We start from the raw sequence: 12,020 nt of genomic DNA, 5'->3' as shown, positions 1-12,020 counted from the left end.
CACCGATCATAAAATCCTGGAGTATATTTTCAAGAAAAGAGAGTTGAATCTTAGGTAGATAAGATGGCTTGAATTGCTTAAGGATTATGATGTAGATATTCTCTATCATCCGGGAAAGGCGAATGTTGTAGCCGATGCTCTTAGTCGGTGTTCCATGGGAAGTTTAGCCCACGTTGAGGTAGATAAAAGAGTTATGATAAAGGAAGTTCACCGTTTGGCTAATCTAGGAGTTTGACCCTTGGACTCCGAAGATTGTGGTGTTGTCGTTCAGAACATAGCTCATTCCTCCTTTGTGGTTGACGTTAAAGAGAAATAGTTTAGTGATCCCTACTTGTTACAGTTGAAAGGGGGGATTCACAAGCATAAGAAGACGACTTTTGATCAAGGGAGAGATGATGGTACTTTGAGGTACCAAGGCAGATTATGTGTTCCAGATGTTGATGAGCTTAGACAACGGATTATGTCAGAGGCTCACAATTTCAGGTATTCCATTCATCCAGGTTCCACAAAGATGTATCATGACCTTAAGGAAATTTATTGGAGGAACGATATGAAAAAGAACGTAGCAGATTTTGCGGTTAAGTGTCCGAATTGTCAGTAATTGAAAGCTAAGCACCAGAGGCCTGGTGGGTTGGCTCAGAATATTGATATTCCTGTTTGAAAATAAGAAGTTAATAAATATAGATTTCATAACACCAATTCAGCAGAAGCTTATGCCAAGTTATATACTCATGAGATTGTTAGATTGCATGGGACCCCAGCGTCCATTATTTCAGATCGTAGAGCTCAATTCACAGCGAACTTTTAGAAATCCTTCCAGAAGAGATTGGGAACTAAGGTTAACCTCAGCATACCTTTTCATCCGCAGACAGACGGTCAGGCAGAGTGTACCATTCAGACTCTTGAGGACATGTCGAGAGCACGTGCCTTAGATTTCAAAGGTAATTGGGATGATCACTTGCCTCTCATTGAGTTTTCTTATAAAAACAATTATCATGCCAACATCAAGATGGCACCGTTTTAAGCTTTGTACGGGCGAAGGTGTAGATCACCCATTGGTTGGTTTGAAGTTGGGACCAGATTTAGTCTATCAGGCTATGAAAATAGTCAAGTTGATTCAAGAGCGGTTGAGAACGGCTTAAAGTCGTCGAAGTCCTATACATATGTGAGGAGCAGAGATTTTGAGTTTCAAGCTGATGGTTGGGTGTTCCTGAAGGTTTCACCTATGAAATGTGTGATGAGATTTGGCAAGAAAGGGAAGCTTAGTCCCAGATATATTGAACCGTATAAAATCCTGCGAAGGGTTGGTCAAGTAGCTTATGAGCTTGAGTTGCCACAAGAGTTGGTTGTTGTTCACCTAGTGTTCCATGTATCCATGTTAAGAAAGTGTGTAGGGGACCCGTTGTTGGTTGTTCCTGCTGATACTATAACGGTTAAGGATGGCCTAACCGATGAGGAGATCCAGCAGCAATTCTTAATCATTAGGTTCGCAAGTTGAGAACTAAGGAAGTATCCTCAGTAAAGGTCATATGGTGGAGTCAAAAAGTTGAAGAGGCTACATGGGAAGCGGAAGAAGACATAAAATCCAGATATCCTCATTATTGACACCTAATTTTTGACCTCCGATAGTTTTGCTCAATTACTTGGAGTCCCCGGATTACAAACGAAGTAGAATATGCATTTTACAAGTCAAGATTACCCCGGTGTCATTTTTCCATTACATTTGGCAAAACACTGGCAAAAGAACAACCGCATGTCATTTTTACGTTTTAGCATATTTCCCAGAAAATACAAGAGTATTTATTTATTTTTTCTCAAAAAAATAGTTAATTATGAGTTATTTGTTTTAAGCATTTATAATTAGTCATCATTTCGTGTTCTACTCCGTCAAAGTTGAGGGATTTGAATTAATCAAGTAATAAGCAATTTATTTTGGGTAAATTAAGTGTCAAAATAGAGTTTAATTATGTTTTGGGAATTTAACTTAGTTTTAATTAAATTAACTCGAGACAAATGAAAATACTTTTATATCACACTAGTGGTGTTTAAAAATTTCTTAAAATTCGTATATATATACCACATTTAATGCGCATGTATACACTAATGATATACGTTATAAATATATGGGCATATATGCAAAATTTGGGCCCTATTCTTAGTTTGGCCGGGTCCAGCCCAAAACGGGCTGACCCGGCCCATCCCTTCCTTTAATACCCTTTCCCCCGCTTCAGTCAAAGAGGAAAAAACCATACAGGCGCTCCAAAACGGACCCTGGGGGTCTCTATGTAACAACATATACATCCAGGTCATTCTTCAAACGGTAACTGTACTTTTTTCTTTCCAATTGGCAACGGATTTTTTGGTTACCTTCTCTTGTAAGTTTGGGATTTGAATTTCAATTTGACAACCCTCAAGAGCTCAAATACTTAGAAGCTCGGCAAAAGCCTTGAATTTTGAGGAAGTCCAAGCTCGTACTTTAATTTTTGGAAGTCATTTTTGTTCGTCGAAAATCGATTCGTCTGAAAGGTAGTTTGTCGTCTCTCGTCGCCCCCGTCGCTGCACCCTAAAAAGGTATTTGCTTATCCTTTCTCAGTTTAATTTTTCTTCACTTCAAATGTTTTTTGTGTTCAAATTAGCTTAGCCTGTCTATATGTTCGTTTACTTTAGCTTTTTATGATATGGTTAGTCTTATTATTAGTCTGCTTATGTGTTGGCTTGTGCATTGGTTGTCTGCTAATCATGTAGGTATTATGATTAATGTAGGCTTATAATAAAACATTATTGGTGGCCTGTTGGGTTTATATTATTAGTTTAGCCTAGTTTACTCTGGGTGCGGAAAGATTCTGAAGTCCGTTCTCAGTTTAGTTCATACTTGATTTAGATCATATAGACTTGTTTAGGCCATTTAAAGGAAGATTAACAACTGAAAGGAGTAAGTTTTTTAAATATGGACTAGCATAGGTTGAAAAGACTCTTAACGGGTTTCATATTAGAAAGTTCAGTTGCATAAAAGGATTGAAAACAGGGTCCATATCTAAGCATCTAGTTCATTAGAAACAAAAGTCTTATCCTGAGATAAAGTAGTATAATGGGTTAATGATGGAACTAGTTTATTTAGAAGGTAGACGAAGGACTAGTAGGCTGATTAACAGATTGATAAGATAAAGTAATAGGTCTCACCTGGTCTTAAGATTCCTATGCCTATAGTCTAGAATAACTCGGATGCATTATTATCTCTTACTTCTTCTTTGAGTGTTAATCTGATATTTTTAAATGTTTTGGGATTGTCTATGTTTGACCTTAAAAAGAGAACTGGTTGTATGATTTTGAAGCAGCCCGAGTTGAAGTTATTTTAACAGTTGACTTGATGTATGCTTTCTTACAACTGTCTACCCTCAAGGCTTAAGTACTACCTACTTTGGACTACTAAGATCCCTTTTCACTGAATAACAACACCATGGGATCCCTTTTGGATGATTACGAATTGCTACATAAGTAAAAAATCAGTCTAGCAAGGCTGATATCAATTCTGAAAAGTACTGCCTGACTGTACATTATTTTTTGACTAAGAACAAAAGGAACATGACACTTAAAGGGTGGTAGGAATACAAGAGGAACTGATCTTAAGATCAGTAAGTGGATAAAAGAAGGCTTTTGAATTGCTTGTTTGGATACATGCTTGTTTCAATCCTAAACTCTTGCTTATTTTGGTCTGTTAAGCTGTAGCTAAAATAATGGTTATATCGTGATGGTTTGAAATGGGGAATAGGGCATCCTTTCCCCTTTACTGAGTTTGATGAAAGAAATGTGACTTTACATTATTAGTTCTTAGTTGGCCATTTAAACTAAGATGTTGATTACGCTTGTTCAAGATGATCAAATTTTGCTTCTGAAATCTAATTCTTTTGTGACTTAAAGGGAACACCATGTTTGCAAATCCCAGAACTGGTTTTAATTGATGTTTACCTATAAAAGGGCTCCTCAGTTCTGGTGTAGTTCCAGCATACTTAAAACATTTCCTTAAATGATTTCATCAACATAATCTTCATTTCCTTGTTGTTACCTTATTGGTTGAAAGCCCAGGCAAATAGAGGGGTTGATTTAGCCTCCTCCAAATAGCCTGCCATGCCGAGGTTCTACAAACCTTTGGATCTTGTTGCGGCATTAAAATAGGATGGTGGTAGCCCCTTTTGTTGCCCAAAGTTGCTCTAATTTTAATATGTATTCTGTTTAGGAACCCTTGGTTGAATATGTACTCCTCCACTTGGGGGAGTTGGGTACTCATTCTTCACCTCTTCCCTTTTTGCATGACTTGGGGGAGTTGTTTCTCAATCCTGAATGATCCTGAGCTATGCCATGTCTATGAATTTGCTTCATCTGCTGCTGAACCAAAGAAGCTGCTGACATGCTTGACCAGCTATGTTATTACTACTGTTTCACTTTAACTGTTCATTTGTTGGGCTTAAAGCTCTAAGTTTGCTGTTGCAATTGTTATACCTAATGGCTGTTGTCACAATGATGTTATCGCTGTATTTTGAGCTAAGTACCTCCACCTCAACTCTATCCTGAAATATTATGGTGGGTGAATGCTGCTGCCCCTGAGGAGTCTCAAACCTTCTGCTGTATTAAGTCTAAAAAGTGGCTACTGTATATTTGTTAGTTGAACCACTGTCACATTTGAAATGGTTGTTCCTACTTTGTGATAAGCTGTTCAAATGCTACTTCTTTATGTGAATGAACACTTGATGTGGTTGGCTGCTCCATTCTGATGATATTTTGGGATAAATTGATTGCTATTGCTGTTACCTGTTGCTATAGTATTTAAGTTGCTGCACTTGAAAGAAAGCTGGCTGCTATATATCACTTTAAGGGTAAAAACTTACAGTATTTTGAGATCAATATCTGCTGAATTTTGGCCATTTATAGATCATTTTGAGGCTCAAAGCACTGCACTTTGTGTTGGTTGGTTACTATGGCATTTTGACTTAAATTTTGGGAAGGTTGCTGGTTTGTTACTTTGATGAACTGTTGCATCTTTAGAGATATCATTTTGGGGCTGGAATTTATTATATGCTGATGCTACATGTTAGCAACAACCAACATTCTTGAATTGGATTTGAGGAAAACTTCCTGGAGCAAGCAGATGCTCTCAATTTGCCTTTGTTCTGCAAAAAATGAACAGATGATACACTGTTTGAGAAGCTGTAGTTTTGAAGAAATGCTTGGCTGTGTTTGATAGAAAATTGTAAAGTTGTTGTTTCCAATGGCTAAATTCGATTCTGCTTAAGTGTTTCAGTTTAGTTACTATTTTTCTTAAAGGTATTTCCTCTTTTTTCTAAAGCCTGCTTCTGTCCTAAAAGAATAACTTTCAAAACCTGCCTGCTGTATGTATCTGGGCTGAATACTTTCTCTAAAGATTCCCTGATGGCCTTTCTCCTTGCCCTACATTGTATTACTTATCTTCTAATATCAGCCTGAAACTTGAGGTTTCCCATTATTGAACCATGATAAGGATATAGCCCAAAAAATTCTTATTCAAAAAGGCAGAGTAACCTAAAAATGGTTGTAGTTGGACAAGGTGAATCAGAGTGTAACTCCAAGAAGGGCTGTTTGTTGTTTGAAGTTGTAGCTCTGGTAGTTCATGTATGTCAAATATTGGTTGAATGTTAACTGTCCAAACCTCCTTGACTGGCCAGGGCAGTAAAAATAATAATTGAGTTGCTTAAACAAAGTATTTTACCTAAGACATTTAAGAACTGGTTTTAATGTTGTCAGATAAGTCTAAAGGTTTTCTCTTTCTTTCTAAAAAAGGATACTTGTTTTGTCTTCAAGATGCTCAAGATGCAGTTTAGTCATGACTATATTTTGGTCCAGAAATGGGTAAAATCCTCTCTCTGAGGCATGTTTCTTAGAATTAGGATTTTTGCTAGTTCAAGTCCTTGAAAAACTGTTTGTGTTTCCTTCTTGTTGCTCAATATGTGATACCTACCTTCAGATTATGACAGCAGCCTGTGGTTTTGAATAATGATTAGGGATTGAATACCATATAGTTGTTTCCCATCTACGATTCCTCTATATGGTCCGTGAGTGAATGATCTGGATATGTTGACCCATGTTTGGTTTTCAATCTTCTTCCACTTGGTCATGTATCTTTGAGGAGTCCTGTAATGGTTCTGTTTTGTTTTTTTTTTTTTGTTTTTTTTTTTTTAAAGGTATGGTTTGTGTATGCTAGTGTTTCGGTGTCCTAGAGCCTCTTAAATTAGTCTATTAAGGACAACTATAATACTTCATTGTATTCTCTGGATGTTGAAACTACTTCAAAGAAGGAAAATACATCTCCTATTTCAGCATAATTAAAGGCTTTTCTTTGGCAGTTTCCTAGTTGAACCTTTCTCTTATATTGCTTGACTGAAGACCAAGGCAAGCTTGGGTTCGGTTTAGCCTCCTCCAATAGTCCGCCATGCATAAAGGTTCTAGAAACCTTTTTGATCTTGTGCGATATTGGAATACGGATGGCGGTAACCCCCTATATTGCCTGAATCTTTCAGGCCTGACATTCTAAGTTACATTGAGTGTTATGACCAGCTTTTGAGTTCATCTTTCTTGAGATGCTATGTTTTCTTGTGTTTATTGAATCCCCTGTTTTGATGCCTTGCATGATGTTTGTGATCAGTCCTGGAGTTGCCCCCTTTTAGTTACATATAACTCCCACTTCTCTGGAAAATGCATCACATTTGGCTGTTAAATTCCATCTTGTCCATAATTTCCTAGATCCTAATCCTTACTTTAGTCTGTAACCAGATTTTGGTTTCTTATATTGTGAACTATTTTGGCAGCCTAATGCTTCTTGTCATCTTAATCCATTGTAAAATTTACATCAAGATATGATACCTTTAAAAAATAAAGCATCTTTGTTTGACATTATTTTGTTAAATCCTCTTTGTTTTTCAATACTCATTCTTCACCCATCCTTCTTTTGCATGACCTGGGGAGTCTTCAAACCTCCTTGAATTGCTATCTATCTTGGGCTGCTACTTGATGAGAATGGCCATCGCCTGATTTGTTGCTGGTTCTGAGGTCACTACTGCCATGATGTCCTATGTAACAGCTTTACTGTGGTTGCCTTCTGTGATTGTTTGTTGCTCCAATATGGTATCGATACTAAACTTGGAGTACTGTTGAGATTTAAAAGAAACAGATGCCATATATCAGTTCCTAGTGCTGCACTTTGGGTTTGCTACACCTGTGGTTGAAACTGCTACTATATTTGGCATATGTTGCTGTCCTTTTGAGAATGTCTGCTACACTTAAGTTTGAGCAGTGTTGCCAGTGCTGCTTATTGAGGGGTTGCCCCTTTTGAACTGCTATATATGATTTGATCTGCTCACCTTTCTGTTACTATGGCCATATTGCTGCACTTCTTTGAATCAACTTGTGGCTGCATTCTGGCCAAATGTTGTTGTACTTTGGAGCATATTTGATGCTCATTAGTGCTGCATTTTTTTGAGCTCAACTGCTGCTGTTGTTTGGTAAATATGCTATATGTACTATATAGCTTGTTTGGAACAAATGCTATCATCTCTGGTATTTTGCTCAAAAATGAATCGGAAAAGGGCCAAAATTACCCTTGAACTTTGAAAAATAGTTCATTCATACCCTTCGTTATACTTTAGGGCCAATTATACCCTTACAGTTATACTATGGGGTCAATTATACCTTTATGTCTAACTGCTGCCACGTGGCATCATCCCAGCCCTTCAAAATTATTTTACCCTCAAATAATTTTTTACCCACTAAAATAACTCAACCCGACCCGAATTTTTTTTTCCAGCAAAAATAATACGGATAATTTTTCCAGCAAAATAAAATAAAAATAATTCCGTATTATTTTTGCTAGAAAAAAAAAATTGGGTCGGGTTGAGTTATTTTAGTGGGTAAAAAATTATTTGAGGGTAAAATAATTTTGAAGGGCTGGGATGATGCCACGTGGCAGCAGTTAGACATAAGGGTATAATTGACCCCATAGTATAACTTAGGGGTGTTCATGGTTCGGTTTGGGTCGGTTATTGGTTAAAACCATAACCAAACCAATTTAGTCGGTTTTTAAATGTCTAAAATCATAACCAAACCAAGTAAAATAATAACCACCGGTTTGGTTATTGTCGGTTTGGTTCGGTTTTTCGGTTTATGACTAGCCGTGACAATTCAAATATTCTCTCTCTACATTCTTCAAATTTCTTATGAAACTCTTTTTTCCTCATAGCCCACAAGGGTGAACTTTGCTACATATTGAGGGAAAGATACGCTGTTGACAAATCAGGTGGACCAAACTTGCAACGCAGTTTAGATTCAAAAGAACAAGTCAAACAGAGGTTTCAAAATACAAACAACCCTTATGCTTACGACTTATTAGAGTTGGGCTTGGATTGTTGGACATATTCTTTTAAGACATGGGCCTTAAAAATAAGTGGACCAAAATTAAATTAATAATTAAAAGGTATAAAATATCTTTAATTATTTATGAAAAGCTAATATTATACATATAAATAATTATAAATTTTATGTATATAATTATCGGTTTGGTTCGGTTATTTATTCGGTTATTTTTTACTTTAACCATAACCAAACCAAATATTATCGGTTTTTCAAATTTAAAACCAAACTAAACCAAATGTCGGTTATTTTATTCGGTTTGGTTAAATTTTCGGTTTGGTTTTGGTTTTAACCAAAACTGTGAACAGCCCTAACTGTAAGGGTATAATTGGCCCTAAAGTATAACGAAGGGTATGAATGAACTATTTTTCAAAGTTCAGGGGTAATTTTGGCCCTTTTCCGAAAATGAATAGGTTGCTATACCTGGTGAAAAATTCCACTGATTTGAACAAGACACTACACTTGAGCCAATGAAAAAATGATTTTTGAGGCCATGCCTAGTCCGGAAAGGTTATCCCTCGGTTTAGGAAAGGATGATCTCGCATTGATATCACGAGGTAGGAACCAACATGCGCTTGGCAAGGCAACTAGAATGGCCCCTAGTTTACAGCCACGACATGATTTGGGTTCCTTTGCCATATTCGGAACCGTGAGTCTGAGTCTCCATAATCAAAGCTCTCAAAGTTTAATGCGAGTCCAAGGGATATTATAATTTATGTTTCCCAAAACGTCACCCTATGGGGTGGCGTGTCATTTTGACTAACTATTTTTCTTTTCATTGTGCAAGGAACCAACATAACAAGCACGGAAAGCAAAAGCTGGAGGACAAAATAAAAGGATCAGATACTTGGAGCTTCGGATGAAAGATTAGAAGAAGAAAGAGAACAAGGCTGCTGAATGATTTGGGCCCAAGGCCGTAAAAGCTAAACTTTCTTTCTTTCCTTTAGTATAAATTTTACATTATTTTTTGTATGATATGCAAATACATTTGTATAGATATTGAAACCCCTACAGGTTATAACTGTTGAGTTATAAAAGAAACCGATGCCATATAACAGTTCCCCAGTGCTGCACTTTGGGTTTGCTACACCTGTCGTTGAAACTGCTACTATATTTGGCATATGTTGCTGTCCTTTTAAGAATGTCTGCTACACTTAAGTTTGAGCAGTGTTGCCAGTGCTGCTTATTGAGGGGTTGCCCCTTTTGAACTGCTATATATGATTTGATCTGCTCACCTTTCTGTTACTATGGCCATATTGCTGCACTTCTTTGAATCAACTTGTGGCTGCATTCTGGCCAAATGTTGTTGCTCTTTGGAGCATATTTGATGCTCATTAGTGCTGCATTTTTTTGAGCTCAACTGCTGCTGTTGTTTGGTAAATATGGTATATGTACTATATAGCTTGTTTGGAACAATTGCTATCATCTCTGATTTGAGCCAATGAAAAAAATGATTTTTGAGGCCATGCCTAGTCCGGAAAGGTTATCCTCGATTTAGGGAAGGATGATCTCGCATTGATATCACGAGGTAGGAACCAACATGTGTAAAGAGAACAAGGCTGCTGAACGATTTGGGCCCAAGGCCTTAAAACCTAAACTTTCTTTCCTTTCCTTTTTAGTATAAGTTTTACATTATTTTTTGTATGATATGCAAATACAAATGTATACCCCTACAGGTTAGACGATGTTTCAAACTGTATCCAAATGATAAAATAGTGTATTCCACTTGATAAAATAAATAAAAGTGAAAGTATATTTTTCTTGCAAAAAGTTGATTATATCTGAAAACCTCTGTAAAAGTGTATTTTTTTAATTTGAGAAATTTGAGAAAAAGAAAGTAAAAGGAACATTTGGACTCGACTTAATGAATTCAAAAATAAGTGAAATTCCCTTAAAAGCCCGAGTTTGAGAAAATAGTTCTGAGGATATGGTTGACTGAAGAGATAAAATACGGATAATGTACAAATTAAATAAAGGCTTTACATATATATTTTTCTTACATACAAACACATGGCATTAGTTTTAAGATGGGAGATATCCTTATAAGTAAAAGGACAAATTTTTTTTAGCCGGATATTTTAAATCCGAACTTAAAGTACCCTTTACTGAATGGGAAAATGATATGCCATGACAGTATATACGGGAAACTAAACAAAACATAAGCAATTTATACATAATCACATATTGAAGCTCGAATACTGGGGTGTCTAACACCTTCCGTAGGTGATCACCAGAACCCTTACTTAGAACTCTTGGATTATGAAGGATTTTTCACGGCATTTGAATAATGGTAAATAAATGTGAACCGTTACACTTCTTTGTTCGAAGAGCAAGCAAATAATGCTCAAGGTAAAACTACCTTCAGTATCTATGTCATGTCCCTTACGTATTCATGCCTTACGTTTCACGTTCATGGTTATGAACTAACTCTCTACTCATGTCTCATGCTTCAGCGTTCATGTTTTCACGAAACCATGTCTTTGTTAGTTCAGTTCTCATATTCCATGTCTTGTCAGTTTAGTTCTCATATTCCATGTCATGTTTCCTTCACATGTATTCAAGCAATGTTCAGTCACGTTCTTAATCATGACCCATCATTCGAGGACGAATGATCTCAAGGGGGAGATATTGTAAGACCTTGTACCTCCTAACTAAGTTACGTTCATGATTCAGGACTTAAAAACCAAGATGGAATGTGTTGAGATTGAAAATTTACTTTGCACGTGTAACACCTCAAACTTTTAACTTAAACTTTGACCATGATTCTAGATTTAGAAAATCAGATAAAGAATGTGGGAATTAGAAATTTCTCTTCAAGTGTCAGATGGGGATTTACGCCCCAGAATACGCACCGTATTTCAGTATACGACCTGTATTTCAAATAATAACTTGGCATCTAAATCACTCTGCATTTTGGAATTTGGCCTGAGGAATATTGTTAAATACGGATCGTATTTTAGAATACGGCCTGTAAATTATGGTTGTATTTGAGGAGGAAAATAAAGCAGTGTTTCTGTTTTGAAATATGTTGGAATTATGGTCCAGGTTTACGGACCATAATTCAGAATATGGACCGTATTCTGGTCCGTATTTCTCAACCCGCACCAGAAATTATAAATACCTGGTTTCAGTTCTAATTTTTATTTTTTATAAGTCCTTAAACCCTAGAACGATTTGTTCCTCTTCTCCATCACCAGAACAACACCAAGCTAAGTCAATTCTAATTATCCCAAGTGAATTCTAACATAAGATTATGAACATTAAGCATGAATTGGTTCTTAACCTAGGGTTTTCAAGAAAATCCATTTAAGGGTTCAAGACTTAGGCTTTTGGGGTTCTTCTCAATTTTCGACCAGTAGTTACAAGACTTGGAGCGTATACAGGTATGTGAGACTAATAACTGTCTACGTTAGGGGATGTTCATGATTCTTTCTACGCCTCATTCTTCATACTTGTCAGTAATGTTCATGATTCTCTCCCTACGCCTCACATAATAACTGTCTACGTTAGGGAATGTTCATGATTCTCCCTACGCTTCATTCTTCATACTTGTTAGTAATTTGATTCAGAATACAGTTTAGCTCTAG

At 36.6% G+C, this 12,020-nt stretch overlaps 1 long non-coding RNA gene across 1 annotated transcript; it reads left to right on the top strand.

The window, feature by feature from the left end:
• The first annotated feature begins 2,171 nt into the window (after nt 1-2,171).
• On the top strand, nt 2,172-9,490 carry LOC132616611 (uncharacterized). Its single transcript, XR_009573304.1, has 2 exons — nt 2,172-2,571; nt 4,235-9,490. It is a non-coding gene; the product is annotated as an uncharacterized LOC132616611 (long non-coding RNA).
• Nucleotides 9,491-12,020: the final 2,530 nt, after the last annotated feature.

This window comes from Lycium barbarum, chromosome 11 (genome assembly GCF_019175385.1).
Source record: "Lycium barbarum isolate Lr01 chromosome 11, ASM1917538v2, whole genome shotgun sequence".
NCBI classification, from domain to species: Eukaryota; Viridiplantae; Streptophyta; class Magnoliopsida; order Solanales; family Solanaceae; genus Lycium; species Lycium barbarum.
This window is presented reverse-complemented; position numbering and strand designations above follow the sequence as displayed.